At 42.0% G+C, this 13,468-nt stretch overlaps 1 pseudogene; it reads left to right on the top strand.

Annotated features, from left to right (window-relative positions):
• The first annotated feature begins 770 nt into the window (after nucleotides 1-770).
• On the top strand, nucleotides 771-12,988 carry LOC147452865 (plasma membrane ATPase-like; annotated as a pseudogene).
• The last annotated feature ends 480 nt before the right edge of the window (nucleotides 12,989-13,468 follow it).

Below are 13,468 nucleotides of genomic sequence, written 5' to 3'. Positions count from 1 at the left end.
ATGTTCATTTGGTCCCATAGGTCATATTTGACCTCCCAGGACGATAATAGAACTATCTCTCTCTCTCTCTCTCTCTCTCTCTCTCTCTCTCTCTCTCTCTCTCTCTCTCTCTCTCTCTCTCTCTCTCTCTCTCTCTCTCTCTCTCTCTCTCTCTCTCTCTCTCTCTCTCTCAATTCCCATGATGGGATTTTCGACAGAGGCGGGCTCCAACCGATCGTGAGAACAGTTGCTTGCACACCCATGGTGGGGTGTCGACCTGCACAAACTTAGGCATGGCTGGGTTTGATGGGAGCGCCTCCTCATGGGCAAAAACTCACGCTACAACTTCGTTAGCAGGCGAAGCCCGGATGGCGCACTCTCTCCCTTTGTCTTCTCGTGCGCAAGCGGCCCGCTGCCATCGCTGAGTTTTTTTCTCGTTGGCCTTCACACTTGGCCAAGGGCCAAGGACTTTGGGTTTAAATGATGAAGAACCCATTCACCCACAACACAGCTGAGCCTCGATGGTTTCAAGCTCGTTCGGAGCAGGGGCTTCAGAGTGCACGAGAATCTCTTCAACAAATTTTCCTGTGTATTTGATTTGCTGCCATTTTTGAATTTTTTGAAATTTTTTTCCCAAACCTACACAGGGCAACACTTGGTTACGACTATTTCATTCCATCTCAGTGCCACGACTGCCTAGTTTTGACAAGGCCTCAACTTGTCAAGGCATGCAAGGCATGCGAGCAACACGACATCTATCACACTCATTTGGACAGGAAGGAATTAGCATCATGCCAATAGCAAGCAACAATCGGCACAGCAAGGGCCTCAAGCACGGCTACTGGCACGGCCATATTATACGGCATGGCACGATTTTCGCTGGTAGAAAATTCAAGTTGCAGGTACGTTTTGTTCATCAAATTCAGATAGTTAGTGCCTGTTGAAATTTATGCTTTCCATATGGCGTGCTACTCGATGCGGTTGGGGAACAACAAGCTCAATTGGACACAAGGTAGTATATGGGTGTATCATCCATGCAAGGACCATAAGATCAGAGCATGGCTCCGTAGGTGGCTACTCATGATGACGACGGAATATGACGAAACTGTTCACAAGCAAGGCTTGTGTCGCCAAAGAGGCTAGAACAAGGTCAAAAATGCTTTTATTTATAGGCTAACCTGATCTAGAGTTTTTGCAAAAGATACATGACTATATCTACAAGTTGTTGTTGACATTTCCAAGTTTGGACATGTACCTATACTTGGTTTGGATACATGCATGGCATGTCATTATATCTAGATTAAGGAGCAAGGCTCCATACAGGGATACTTGGAACCTCCATCCTCCTCAATTGGCAAGTACAGACAAGATTTGTCACTTGTAAGTAAAGGTATTCTGCAGGGACAACTAGTGATGGAAATTCCAGAATTTGACAGACAACTCTGTTGAAATTTAAATTTTGTCCAGGGCACAGCTCCTCGGCAACATGTTTTTTTTCCCTTAAGTGATTGAGACAATAGTTCTTGGTGTAGCATGGATTCTACATATACAAGGAATTTTGTATCAACACAATATACCAAAGGGGCTACGAGTCTACTGCCAACGACGATGATAATTTATGCAAGTCATGTTTGGCAATGGAATAACTACTTTTTTTAAGCTATTTAGTCACAGTATTGAGCAATCTAGGGATTCTCAATATGAAGTACAAGTTGGTGGATCCGTCCACACTGCCTAGCCCGGCTGCCTGGCCATAGTCCATGACCGCCCTAGTCCTTAGGTTTGGGCCGTGCCCCTTAGGTCCATGACCCCCTGGCCTTGCCCTTTGCATGACATCACCATGATAAAAAATATCTAGTCACTATTTTCCACCTCTGTTATGAATACTACTTTCAGAAGATTATTGATCTCTTTCTCAACCTTCTTAGCATAGATGGGATTCATTCTATGTCATTGCAGCCTCATTGGTCTTGCATTTGGCTTAAGTGTTATTCCTTGATGGCACACCTCTGGATTGACGCCTTTTAAATTAGTGTGCTCCCAGGCAAACACGTCTTTATATTTCTAAAAGAATTCCTTAGATTTTTCTTTAATCTTAGGCTACAGATGCTTGTTGATTTTGACCATTTTGGGTTTCTCCTCTGAGCCAAGATTCTATTCCTCTATTTCTTGGAGCACCTCCTTTTCTTTTGGCTAGAGACTCAACTTCCTTGTCAGTTTGACCTAAATATGTCCAACATCAATCAACAGAACACAAGTATGATATTGTCAAAAGACTGCAAAAGAAGAAACATATATGTGGAATGACTGGTGACGGTGTTTACGATGCTCCTGCATTGAAGAAGGCAGATATAGGGATTGTTGTTGCAGATGCAGCAGATACGGCAAGGAGTGCATCAAAAATTGTTTTGACAGAGCCAGGATTGAGTTAAGAGTCAGTCCTCAATGTTTGTACGTTCTTTTGTGACCAATTGCATAAATTTTCTACTTGGATTTCAGATTTATGTTGTCTCCATTACTATCCTCATAGTGGTATGGTTTCATCAACTTAGTATGCATTTAACATGCAAATCTTTATCATGACATATGTGTCCATAAACAGTGCTTAAACATGTGACTTTTATTTCAGCTTGGCTTTCTGTTGTTGGCCTTGATCTGGAAATATGATTTTTCACCTTAGATTTGCATTTAACATGCAAATCTTTATCATGACATACGTGTCCATAAACAGTGCTTAAACATGTGACTTTTATTTCAGCTTGGCTTTCTGTTGTTGGCCTTGATCTGGAAATATGATTTTTCACCTTTCATGGTTCTTATCATTGCAGTTTTAAACGACAATGAGAGTTTGCCCGACGTAGCTTGTGAAGGGGTCAGGGTTCTCTTAAAGAGTCTTTTTGTAATAATTGTTTGGCCATGCACTCGAGTGAATAGGTACTATCTTGACCATTGCCAAGGATCGAGTGAAACCCTCTCCACTACTTGACAGCTGGAAGTTGCGAGAAATTTTCATGACTGGTATTGCTCTAGGGGCATATCTGGCTGTATAGACTATCATTTTTTTCTGGCTTATCAAAGAGACAAGCTTCTTTACGGTAAGTGATAGATTCCTCTCAGCTTGTCAATTTGAGTGAGTAAGTTGATTCTGGTTTTGATGATTTCCTTCTGTTTCAGATCACTTTCATGTGAGACCGATTGGTGGTGACGACAAGCATCTTAATTCTGCCGTATATTTTCAAGTCAGCATTATCAGCCAGGCTATGATCTTTGTCACCAGATCATGAAGTTATTCTTTTCGAGATAATCCTAGATTATACTTAATGATAGCTTTTGTAATAGCACAAGTGGTACAGCTACCTGAGCCTGCACAATTCCACCGCCTTATTTTTGCACCCTCCAATTTCTTGTGCAAGACTAAAGTTTTGTAATCTTGTACAGGTTGCAACATTGATAGCTGTCTATGCTAACTTTGGCTTTGCTAAGATAAGAGGAATTGGTTGGGGTTGGGCTGGAGTTATCTGGCTTTATTGTCTTTTACCTTCCTTTGGACGTGATTAAGTTTGTTGTACGATACGAATTAAGCGGATGGGCATGGGACACTCTCTTCGAAAGGAAGGTAAGTACTGCAGACATCATGTCTGCTATGTACTGGGACAACGATGCTATCCCTTTGTTAGACTTACAATCCTCCTTTACAGTGTCGGGGGATTTGTGTTCGAAAGGTGAGCCAGGAAGGCGCGGGGCCTCTGGCTGTGAGAGGTGTGAGGAAGAGAGTTGTAGCAGACACAATGAATGTAGACAAAGCTTGAAATTAACAGCTTGAACAAGATCCTGAAGCTTGATTATCATTAACAGTACGATTGATTTAATTAAATATTAATTGAGGAGTTTAAGCTCCATACATTCGTTTAACCTGTCTTAATTCAGATTATTATAGAGAAAATAACACTTCAACTATCTCGATGATGATAGTGTCGAGATCGATGATGATGATGTTGTTATGCTTTCTCCTTTACCTTAATTGGCCTGCCAAGCTTGCCTTGATAATATTCCTCTCCTTCGTTCTTCTCGTGTTGCTTCAAGAGAGAGAGAGATGGTAGGATTAGAGTGGGCTATGGTGGCTTTGATTAGATTGGCTATGGAAGCCGGGCTAGGGAATCTTGGATTAGAGTGGCTATGGAAGCTTGGAATAAAGTGGCTATGGTCCTAAGAGCCCTTTCACATGTAAAACCTTTTCTTCAAGCATAAAATCTCTACGCTTAGCCTTCATAACCACATAAAGCATACACTTTCTGGATCTCCTTGCTTTTTTTTGAGCCCTGGTCACTGCTCAATAAATGTGTGAGCTTCAAATAGAGTTTTTATGCTTCTCTTTACTCTTTTCTCCATCGTGGAAGCGGAGCGGCACGACATCCACCCCCTCTGAACCTGCACAGTCTCTGGTCTGTGCCAACCGGTCTTCAATCTATATCTGCTATAATCACCTTAAGCGGCTTTCCATCAAGATCACATAACTGGTAAGTATATGTAAAACAAAATAAGGCTTAAACCATATCATCAATGGTCTAGCTCAATTATTTGGTAGCTTTCCATCACAAATCTTTGAACCATGTATGTCGTGTCTCCAAAGCATTCAATCATGAAAAACTTGTTTAGTGAACCCTGCCAGACTCAAGTGCTCCAGTTAATGATGCACACGACTTGACCATCAAGCTCACTTTAGGGAACCCTGTCAAGCTCAAGTATGCCTTACTCTGTCTGCACACGGAATAGCCGTCAAGTCCTTTACTTCAAGTTCTGGTAGCAGAACCAACTCAAAAGATGTGAAGATACTTTATTAATTGTCCAAAGATGTCAACTAGAAGCTAGCCATATAAGATTACTGACCACAAAATCCAATGCTCTTTTCTTGATAGCATAAATCCAAAAACAAAACCTAGTGCCATGTAACCTGCTACAGGAAAATAAATCATATCTTTGAATCTGCAAGTTGCTCTTCAATAGCTCCCAAGTTCAAATGGGATAATAAGAAATTGCCCCAACAGTGGAGCAGCATAATATCCACATAAGCACACACATCCTATATCAATCAACTTCAAGAATTTTTGCTCCAAATATGCTATTCCAAGATCTAGCAGAAAGAAACCACAATATATACTCAAAAATACCCATCCATAATAAACCTGCCTTTGAAGATCTGTCGAATCTCCTGGATCAAATACCATTAAGATCACATAGCATGGTTGGCCTCCGCAATATACTAGAGCTTCTCATGAATCATAGTGCAGCAGCCATATCTCACAAACTTTTGATGACTTAAGGTCGTTACCAGTAAGAATTCAAGAATTATGACTCCCTTTTACTGGTAGCCAGGACATCATTGACATAAGAATTACTAGGAATAGTATCCAAATCCAGCCACATTTGGCACATTGTCCAAGAAAATGAAAAATCTTGTGCACTTTATGTTGTATCAGGGATGATTTAGCAGCGTCACCCCCTCTAGTTTCATAGTCATCACCAAAAACCTTAGGACTTCCTCGACTTGTATCATCAGAGAGATTTTTACCTTGTTTTTTATGTTGATAATGAATAATATCTTTATCCTGAAGATCTTCATCCATAACATCCTTGGAAAAATCACCCTTGAAAGTCTCAACATTCAACAAAGCTTTAGGAGTTGGCTTCTCTTGCAGCCCGTATATAAGCATAGATGTAAAATCCATGTCAATATCCTGTTCATAATCAGCATGTTGGAATTAGGGTTGCAGAGAAACACACACAGCTTGGAGAAGACGAAGGAAGCTCAAGGCACACAATAGAGAGTGTGTTACTTAGTGTGCAATGGAAAGATAGTTAGCCCTAGAGTGATGGGCGTATATACAATGCACGGGGAAAAAACCTCCTAAAGAGGGAAAAAATGCCCCGGCGGTCCTAGTGTGTTCACACACATCACTACCACATGTATATGGTAACAAATCCCCCCTGGAGTGATGCGGTGAACGAGAGCTGGCACATGAGTAAAGGGAAGTGCCATGCCCTGAGGACAGGATCAGTCCACAAAGGGGAGTAAGCCCAAAGCTTTGCGGAAAGCTTCAAGCTTCTCACGAGACAATGCCTTTGTGAAAAGATCTGCAAGGTTGTCCTGTGTTGGCACATAAGCCAAGCTGATCTCTCCTGCTGAGAGCCTCTCCCTGACATAGTGGTAATGCACCTCAATGTACTTTGTGCGAGCATGAAAAACTGGGTTCCTCGCAACTGCCAATGCGCTCTGACTGTCAGTGTAGATAGTGTTGGCAGTGTCCTATCCAACACCCAAGTCAACCATAAGGCATCTGAGCCATACACACTCAACCGTAGTTGTGAAGACTGCCCTGTACTCAGCCTCACAACTCGAAGTGGCCACAGTAGGTTGCTTCTTGCTCAACCATGATATACATGAACTGCCAAGCATGAAACAAAAACCACTTGTGGACACTCACGTGTCAAAACAACCAGCCCAATCTGAATCCGAAAAAGCATGTAAGTCTGGCGGCAATGATCCCCCCTTGGGATAAAACAAGCCAAGATGTAAAGTGCCACTAAGGTAGCGGAAAATCCTCTTGACAGCCTGCCAATGCTTAGACCCTGGGCTATGCATAAATCTGCTGACCTACGAGACTGCAAACTGAATATCTGGCCTCGTGTTGCATACATAAATGAGGCAGCCAACAGCAGTTTGGTAAAGAGTGACATCAGTAGGATCGCCAGCATCATGTAGACTCAACTTCAAACCTGTTTCCATGGGAGTGGCAATAGGTTTGCAATCCTCAAGTCCAAACTTACATAGCAATGTCTCTATGTAACTTTTTTGACACAAGGCAATACCACCATCACACTGCTTAAACTGTATACCCAAGTAATGATGCAACAGCCCCAAATCTTTCATCTTGAAAGTAGCATTCAAATCAGCCTTAAATTCAGCAATATGTCTCTCATTTGGTCCAGTGATCAGCAAATCATCAACATAAAGAACCACAATGAGAAATACATCATCCTCACGCTTTACATACAATGTGCTTTCTGTTGGACTGTTACGAAAGCCTCGTTTAACCAAATGAGTGTCAGCTTTCTCATACCAAGCACGAGGAGATTGCTTCAACCCATACAAAGCCTTCTTACATTTGCACACTTTGTCCTCTTGTCCTTTTATGACAAAACCGCGAGGCTGCGTTACATAAACTTCCTCAAATATGTCACCATTCAAGAAAGCAGTAACAATGTCTGATTGATGTACATCCCAACCAAAATGAGCTGCCAATGCACATAGAAAATGCACAGTAGTCATACGACAAGTGGGAGAAAAAGTCTCTTCATAATCTATGCCTTTTTGTTGTGCATAACCCTTTGCAACAAGTCGAGCCTTATGGCGATCGATCTCACCATCCGGCTTGCGTTTCAACTTGTAAACCCACTTCGTACCAATGGCCTTTTTGCCAGGAGGCAAATCACATAAAGTCCATGTGTCATTCTCTATAAGTGCATCATATTCTGATTTCATGGCAGCAATCCAATTTTCTGAATTCTGTGCTTCATCAAAAGACAGAGGCTCCTCAACATCATGTAAACTAGACACAGCCAAAGCATAACAATCTGATGCATAAGATGCATGGCGAGAGCCTGAACGAGTACGACTAGATAAAGGTGCATCCAATTTACTATCACGCAAAGTGTGCACCAGCCATTTTGGCATACCTCTAGCCTGCTCATTTTCAGCCCTTTCCTCATCAAGTACATCATGTACATCTGCATCAGTAATAGGCTGTTCTAAAACATTTTCAGAAACCCCCATAGGCTGTACATTTGCCTCATTGGAACTTACATTCGTATTTCCACCACTGAAAAGAGGCAACAAAGTGTCATAAATGTCCTGTGAGCTTACATTACTGTCTCTAGTACATGACAGCAAGGGCTGAACAGAGTCTTCCACAAACACTACATCCCGTGAAACCAGAATACGTTTTGTTTGCGGATGATACAACCTGTAACCTTTGCTTTCAGCACTATAACCAACAAAAATACATTTGACAGCCTTATCATCCAATTTTCTACGCTGCACTTGTGGCACCAAAGCATATGCCAAACAGCCAAAAACACGTATGTGCTCAATAGAAGGTTTTCTATCATGCCATGCTTCATATGGAGTAATAGACTGCAAAGCTTTCGTAGGACACCTGTTAAGTACATAAGTGGCACACATGATGGCCTCAAGCCAAAAAGAATGCGGCAAAGCTTGACTTTTGACCATACATCGTGCCATTTCCGTTAGTGACCTGTTTTTCCTCTCAGCAACACCATTTTGTTGAGGTGTATAAGGCACTGTACATTGGTGTTTTATCCCACGACTAGCCAGAAATGCATTAAATTCATGAGACATATACTCCCCCCCTCGATCGGAACGCAGGGTGCCCATAGTACATTTTGAGACATTTTCAGCCATAGCCAAAAAAAATTTGAAGCACATAAAAACTTCGGACTTCGCTTTAAGCAGAAATACCCATGCATGCCTGGAGTAATCATCAATGAAAGTCACGAAGTACAGGTAATTGCCCAAGGACGGAGTTTGCATGGGCCCACAAACATCACTATGCACAAGCTGCAACCTGCATGTGGCCCTAACTGAACCATCCTTTGGAAACTTAGAACGCTGCATTTTACCCAGAATACAGCCTTCACAAACATGTTTGACAGGTGCTTCAAGAGGCGGCAAAGAAGCAACCATATCAGATTTCTGCAAACGCAGCAAACTGGCAAAATTCAGATGACCAAAACGTGCATGCCAAAGTTTTGCATCTGAAATAGCCCTTGAATCTGCAACAGCATTTGCAAAATTTTGTCCACACTTGTCATACAAAGTGAGCTTATACAGCCCACGACACAAAAGCCCAGATGCAACAATTTCATCACCAAAACTGAGATCATGAACTGTACATCTGTCATCCACAAATTTGACTACAAGTCCAAGTCTAGCAAGTGCGGATACAGACAAGAGATTCTTCTTGATCCCAGGTACATAAAGTGCATCAACAAGTGTGAAGGAACTGCCATTAGCAGCAGTGAGCACAATCTTTCCAACTCCCTGAACTGGATAAGAGGCGTTGTTGGCACAAGTGACTGAATTCCCATGAGGGACAGACTCGAGAGAGGTAAACAATTCACGATGTGAGGTAATGTGCTTTGTAGCACCACTGTCAAAATACCACACATGTGAATCTGCAGCAACTGACAAGCATGCATCATGGACAGCAGGATTGTAAGTGCACTCTGCGCTAAAAGCCCATTCTGCATCAACATCAGCATCACAATCTCCTTTCACAGAAGACTCAACAATGGCTGCATTTGTAGTGGAACCAGCATTTGCAGTGGAACCACCCTCTTTCTTCTTAGCCTCTTTGGCCTTCAACTTAGGACACGACTTGATCAAGTGATCATTGGCTTTACAATAATGGCAATGCATCTTCTTTTTGCCCTTATCACCAGAATTGCCAAACGAAGTGCTGCCACCAGAAGCATTAGGAACAAAATTTTTGCCACTCGCAGCAGAACCATAAGAAGTGGCTGCATTACTGTTACCACCCTTTCTTTGAGAAGCAATAAAAGCCTGTTCAACTGCACGCTGCCTAGTCCTGTTTTTTCTAGAAAGTGACTCTTGCAACAGCAATGTGCATAATGCATCAAACTTGACAACTTCAGGATTTCCTTGGGTCATCAGTCTCCAAGTACTAGCAAAAGTCTGGTAGGAATCTGGTAAGGCATCAAGAACAGTCTGCACAAGGGAACTGTTCGAAATGACTTCACCTGCAGAAATGAGTTGTTCATTGATATCCTTGACACTAGCAAGGAAAGTGTCCATATCATCTTCCTCATGCATAATCTTCGACTCTAGCTCTTTACGCAGCAAAGCAATTTTAGCCTCATTGCGGCTTGCATACAGACCTGCTAGAATATCCCAAGCCTGTTTTGCAGATTTTGCTGAACGGATGTGAGGAATAATGGTGCGCTTCACAGACAACGCAATCAATGCATGAGCCTGCGCATCCTTAACATCCCAACGAGCTTGTTCTGCCGTAGGCAAAACAACTCTAACAGCTGCAATCCTTGCACCAGACCTGCAACATCCTCAACATCGCCTACATCTTCAGAACTAGGACGTACATCAATGCCCTGCACAATGTTCCAGACACCTTTTGACACAAGAACATGTTGCATCATATAAGCCCACATAGGGTAGTTGTCCCCATCCAACCTGTCCTCAGCAGCAAACATCTTGAACACATCTGTGTTGTTGTTGTCAGCCATGGTAAATGCTGCACCTGATGTGAAAACTGCCCGAAAATAGGAGAAATGGAGCGGGAACAACTTGTGCTATATAGCACAAACCGTAGAAGACTATAAGGCACCTGTTATGCAGAAAACGGCACTGAGAGAAAATCTGCACAAAATGACGAAATAGATTGTGCAGTACTGCCTGTAGTGGAAACGGAGGCCGAAATGAGCCCAAATCAAAATTTTGAGCAGACCAAGCTCTTCGAGCTTACCCAAAATATTTGTCGACCTGCGAACGCTCGCCAAAGCTCACTGAAATCGGAGAAAGTGAGCAGGCGTGTGCTGGAGCAGCTGGCGACTAAGCCCAGGAGGACGTGACCTGCTCTGATACCAATTGTTGGAATTAGGGTTGCAGAGAAACACACACGGCTTGGAGAAGACGAAGGAAGCTCAAGGCACACAATAGAGAGTGTGTTACTTAGTGTGCAATGGAAAGATAGTTAGCCCTAGAGTGATGGGCGTATATACAATGCACGGGGGAAAAAACCTCCTAAAGAGGGAAAAAATGCCCCGGCGGTCCTAGTGTGTTCACACACATCACTACCACATGTATATGGTAACACAGCATAATCTAAGCAATCTTCATACTCATCCATGTAATTCTCTGCTTCCTCATCTGCATCCATGTTACTTAGCAATACATCATAGCACTCCAAAGGCTCATTTGGCACCCCCTCTGAAGAGGTACACACATCAAAAAGCTCTTCTATACTGTCATAACCATCTCCTTCAGATCTAAACAAGAAATGATCGATTATGGCATCTTCTTCCATGATAATAGCATCTGCAAACATATGGTTAGTAGCAATCATAGGTTCATTGACATCCTCAAGCTCATCCTGTGCTCGGTCCACAATCTTAGTCACTTCATCAGCTATTGTGTATATACTAGCTTTATTTATGCAATCATCTGTAGCAGACATGTTATCCTGCTCGGCTATAGTGCAAATAGTTTCGGTAATATCCTGTAGAGGCCCATCTGCTTGATGAAATCCTTCAGAATAACCCATGTCAAGGTCAACAACTTGCGAACCACTTGCTGCACAGTCTATGTCTTCACTGGAACCATTATTAGAGGTAGCGTCCCTGCAAGCAACAATCTTCAAAAAAAATTCATATAAATCTGTTTCAGCATTAAATTCATTGTTTACCTTTTCTTCGTTGCTCAACTTAAGTTCCTTTGAAACTGAATCTGCTACTTCCAGCTTAGCATTCTCTTTGGCTTTACTTCTTGCAGAAATATGCTCCCAGAATTCATCATAGTTGAGGATCTGCATCTGATCCCCTTCACCTTTACTGAAGTCGACAACCTTATTTCGTTCAGTAATCTCCTTTATTTCTCGATCTACAATCCTTGAGCTTTCTTAAATAAATTCCTCGACAAAATACTCCCACCGTGTGGGATATTATTCTGCCAGTTCTTGAACCTACTTTTTAAAATCCGAGTTTACAACCTCCTCAAAAGCTGCAATCATTCGATCTTGTGGAACATCTCGGCTCTTCATCTCAGCTTCGTAACATGCAATAAAACCTTCTGGATCATATCCTTGAAAAACATAATACTGCTCACATACAACATCAAGTGCTAGCTCTATATCATCATCAATCTGCTTTTTTATCTGCATGGCTTTTGCTTCCTGCAGAGATACCCCTGAACCAATTCCATCATTTTTGGCAAATCTACAATTGCTAGATTTTTATCAAATCCATTGGCACTGAAATCTTCAATAAACTGCTTTAACTGTTCTGGCATCTCCATCTTTACCTCCCACCCCAGCTCGTTTCACGTCGGGTTCACCAAGATTGTCGGGGGATTTGTGTTCGAAAGGTGAGCCGGGAAGGCGCGGGGCCTCTAGCTGTGAGAGGTGTGAGGAAGAGAGTTGCAGCAGACACAATGAATGTAGACAAGCTTGAAATTAACAGCTTGAACAAGATCCTGAAGCTTGATTATCATTAACAGTACCGTTGCTTTAATTAAATATTAATGAAGGAGTTTAAGCTCCATACATTCGTTAACCTGTCTTAATTCAGATTATAATAGAGAAAATAACACTTCAACTATCTCGATGATGATAGTGTTGAGATCGATGATGATGATGTTATGCTTTCTCCTTTACCTTAATTGTCCTGCCTAGCTTGCCTTGATAATATTCCTCTCCTTCGTTCTTCTCGTGCTGCTTCAAGAGAGAGAGAGAGATGGTAGGATTAGAGTGGGCTATGGTGGCTTTGATTAGATTGGCTATGGAAGCCTGGATTAGAGTGGGCTAGGGAAGCTTGGATTAGAGTGGCTATGGAAGCTTGGATTAGAGTGGCTATGGTCCTAAGAGCCCTTTCACATGTAAAACTTTTTCTTCAAGCATAAAATCTCTACGCTTAGCCTTCATAACCACATAAAGCATATCTCCTTGCTTGTTTTCAAGCCCTGGTCACTGCTCAATAAATGTGTGAGCTTCAAATAGACTTTTTCTGCTTCTCTTTACTCTTTTTTCCATCGTGGAAGCGGAGCGGCACGACAACAGGTTGCATTTACCAAGAAGGAAGATTTTGGCAAAGAAGTAAGGGAGGCTCAATGGGCACATGCACAAGGACCATGCATGGTTTGCAACCTGTTGAGCCACCGCCCACCATCACAAGAACTTCGTAACATTTTCCATATAGAAATATGCGATATTATGTCATTTTTTTGACACAAAACTTCTTTGTCTTGCATTTGAAAAAATTAAGGATATAATACAATCTTAGCTTTTCAAATGATAAAATAGGGTTTTCAAGAATGATCATATCACTCTGTACTTTTCATGGTCAATGTTTTTAGAGTGTCTTCCTGTAAGTTTAATTTTTGAACACGATATAGCTAGCTTCAAAATGAGAATATTGCATCGTACACACATTTAACTCAAATAAGACTCTTATAAATATTTTATTTTTCTTGTGCTAAAACTCTCTCTCGCTCGCTCGCTCCTTTTCTCTCTCTCTCTCTCTCTCTCTCTCTCTCTCTCTCTCTCTCTCTCTCTCTCTCTCACACACACACACACACACACACACACACACACACACACAATATACAAATGAAAAAAGGTAGTTGAATAATATCTTTCATTTGGATGTCTATATTGTGTTTGAC

The sequence above is a fragment of the Adiantum capillus-veneris genome, chromosome 8 (assembly GCF_014529385.1).
Source record: "Adiantum capillus-veneris isolate H3 chromosome 8, ASM1452938v2, whole genome shotgun sequence".
Classification (NCBI taxonomy): domain Eukaryota; kingdom Viridiplantae; phylum Streptophyta; class Polypodiopsida; order Polypodiales; family Pteridaceae; genus Adiantum; species Adiantum capillus-veneris.
Note: the sequence above shows the minus strand (reverse complement) of the source record. Positions and strands in the feature narration are given on the sequence as shown.